The sequence below is a fragment of the Myotis lucifugus genome, unplaced genomic scaffold (assembly GCF_000147115.1).
Source record: "Myotis lucifugus unplaced genomic scaffold, Myoluc2.0 scaffold_227, whole genome shotgun sequence".
NCBI classification, from domain to species: domain Eukaryota; kingdom Metazoa; phylum Chordata; class Mammalia; order Chiroptera; family Vespertilionidae; genus Myotis; species Myotis lucifugus.
The window spans coordinates 2,005,852-2,009,628 of record NW_005871275.1 but is presented as its reverse complement, the minus strand read 5'-3'; positions in this window follow the sequence as shown (position 1 = coordinate 2,009,628).

Below are 3,777 nucleotides of genomic sequence, written 5' to 3'. Positions count from 1 at the left end.
CATTCCCCAAATCATAACACTGCCCCCACCAGCTTGAAGGGTTGTACTCATGCATGTGGGGTGCATGCTTTCATGCTGTTTCCGCCAAATTTTCACTCTGCCATCTGCATGATGCAACTGGAAACGTGATTCATTGGACCACATGACTTTTTTCCAATGTTCAACTGTCCAATCCTTGTGTTCCTATGCGAATTGGACACATTTTACCTTGGTAATTGTAGACAGCAAAGGTGTTTGAACAGGCCTTTAGCTTCCATATCCCATACAATGCAGTGTATGGCTAATTTGCCTACAAACGTCAGGTGGTCATAATAATCTGGCCACTCATGTTCAAATATATCCCACTTTCAAAGGCTGTTAAATCGCATTGTTTACCCATATCTTCAGAAAAAAATCACTTCTACTGTCGTGGTAAACAACCTGCTTCCTTATTTATAATGGTCTGGCCTTCTAGCAACTTCAGTGTGAAATTATAGCTAATTTGCCTACAAATGTCAGGTGGTCATAATAATCTGGTGTGTGTGTGTGTGTGTGTGTGTGTGTGTGTGTGTGTGTGTATCTTCTAAGTATTTTGTTTTTTACTTTTTTTCTTATACACTCATTCTCTTTCTACCTCCTCTATACTGAATTGTGGCCATTTCCCCATTCATTCAATTCCTCGACCTCACCTTCTGGAAATGAGCTCTGCCTCTTCAGATTCAGCTCCCTCCTTCTTTTCTGGGTATTTGTTGTTTGAATTTTTTTGATTAGTTGTTGGGTTTTTTGGAGTTTTCTCCCCATATACATATATTTTCCCCTCTTTTCTTCTCTTTCCTCTTACATTTTTTTCCCTTTCTCAATATCATTTTTGCACTCTTACTCTCCCCTAATTCTCTTTTCTCTCATGGTCACCTTTATTTGGGGTTATTGGTATTGTGAATACATTTGTGTTTGGTACCCTCTGTGTTGTGTCTTGTCATGTTGTATTTTGTGCCTCTAAGTCAACGCAACAGAGAGAGAGAGCTACATAGCCAGACACCCTGAGAGGAGCGAACATGGGGAGACAAAGAAACAGCCCTCATACAAAAGAAAAGAAGGAATCGCCAAAAAAAAGAAAGTAAAAAAATGGATGCAGGCAGTTTGTCACAGAAAAAAATCCAGAGCAATGGTCATAAGGATGCTGAAAAGGATGGAAGACAAATTCAACAAAATGTATAAGAACCAAGAGGAAATGAAGAAGAAATAAAGATTAACATCACTGAAATAAAGAACACAATAGAAAGCATCAACAGTAGGCTAGAAGTGGAGGACAGTGAACTAGAGACAAAATAGGGGGAAAAAAACCAAGCATAGCAACAACTGGAAAAAAAAAACAACTTAAAAAACAGAAGGAGAGCCTAAGGAAACTTTGGGACAACACGAAATGAAACAACATCTGCATAATAGAGGTCCCAGAAGGAGAGAAAACTGAGCAAAGAATAGAAAACCTGTTTGAAGAAATAATGACAGAAAACTTCCCTGATCGTGGGAAGAAAAAAACTCACGCAAGTCCAAAGCTCACAGAGTCCCAAACTAGATGAACCCAAAAAGACTGACACCAAGACACATTATAATTAAATTGGCAAACACCAATGACAAAGAATCTTAAATGCTGCCAGAGAGAGACAGAAAGTTACCTACAAGGGATTTCCCATCAGACTATCAACTGATTTCTCAGCAGAAACACATCAGGCCAGAAGGGAATGGAATGAAATATACAAAGTCATGCAAAGCAAGGGGTTGAATCCAAGAATACTGTATCCAGCAAGGCTATCAATCAAAATTGAAGGTGAAATCAGGAGTTTCACAGACAAAAAAGGACTAAGGGATTTTATTACCACCAAACCAGCAATTCAAGAAATGCTAAAGGGTCTGCTATAAAAAGAAGAAATAGGAAGAGAAGAAGAAACACAGGCATAAAGAATAAAAATGGTAACAAACAAGTACCTATCAATAATAACTTTAAATGTTAATGGATTAAATGCCCCAATCAAAAGACATAGGATAGCTGAGTGGATAAGAAAACATGGACCATATATCTTCTGTCTATAGAAGACCCACCTTAGAACAAAGGACTCACACAGACTGATAGTGAAGGGATGGAAAAAATATTTTCAGGCTAATGGAAATGAAAAAAAAAAAGCTGGGTTAACAATACTTATATCTGACAGATTAGACCTCAAATTGAAGGCCATAACAAGATCTAAGGAAGGCCACTTCATAAGACTAAAGGGAGCAATTCAACAAGAAGATATAACTCTAGTAATCATATATGCACCCAATACAGGAGCACCCAAATACATTAAAAAAAAAACTTTCTGGAAGATGTCATGGGAGAGATCGACAGCAATAGAGTCATAGTAGGGGACTAACACCACTGGATAAATCCTCCAAACAAAAAATCAGCAAAGAAACATCAATCCGAAATGACTCACTAGATCAGATGGAATTAATTGACATCTTCAGAACATTTCACCCCACAGCCATAGAATATACTTCCTTCTCAAGTGCACATGGGTCATTTCAAAGATAGACCACATATTGTGGCACAGGCAAAGTCTCTTCAAGAAGATAGAAATCATATCAAACATCTTCTCACATCACAATGGCATAAAATTAGAAATCAACTACAATAAAAACAATGAAAAAACAAACAAACACCTGGAGGCTAAATATCATGCTATTAAACAATGATTGGGTTACCAAAGAGATCAAAGAAGAAATAAAAAGCATTCTGGCAACAAACGATAATGAAAACACAACAATCCAAAATCTATGGGACACAGTGAAAGCAGTCTTGACTACCTCAAAAAACAAACAAACAAAATATGGTAATACATTAGCTGACCCTACAATTCAAAGAATTAGAAAGAGAGAAACAAGAAAAGCCCAGCATAAGCAGAAGGAAGAAAATAATAAAGTTCAGAGTGGACATAAATGACATAGAGACTGAAAAAACAATACAAAAGATCAACAAAACCAAGAGCTGGTTCTTTGAAGGGATAAACAAGATTGGTGAACCTCTAGTCAGGCTCACAAAGAAGCAAAGAGAGAGGACCCAAATAAACAAAATCAGAAATGAAAGAGTTGAAGTAACAACCAATCCCACAGAAATGCAAAGGATTATGAAAAAATACTATGAACAACTCTATTCCAACAAAATGGACCACCTAGATGAAATGGACATATTCTCAGAAAAATACAAGCTCCCAAAACTCAATCAGGAAGAATCAAAAAACCTGAATAGGTCGATAACTACCAAAGAAATTGAAGCAGTGATCAAAAATCTTCCAGCAAACAAAAGCCCTGGTCGGGATGGCTTTTACAAGGGAGTTCTACCAAGCATTCAAAGAACTAAAACCTATCCTCCTCAGACTATTCCAAAAAATTCAAGAGGAAGGCACACTTCCAAGCTCTTTCTATGAAGCCAGGAATTACCCTAATTCCAAAACCAGATAAAGACACCACAAAAAAAGATAATTTCAGGGCCAATATCCTTGATGAACATAGATGCTAAAATTCTCAACAAAATTCTAGAAAATCAGATCCAGCATTACATTAAAAAGATCATACACCATGACCAAGTGGGATTTATTCCGGTGATGCAAGGATGCTACAATATCTGCAAATCAATAAATGTGATACATCACATAAACAAATTGAGAGACAAGAATCACATAATCATAGCAATCAATGCAGAAAAAAATCCAACACCTTTTCTTGATAAAAACTCTCAGCAAAGTGGAAATAGAAGGATCT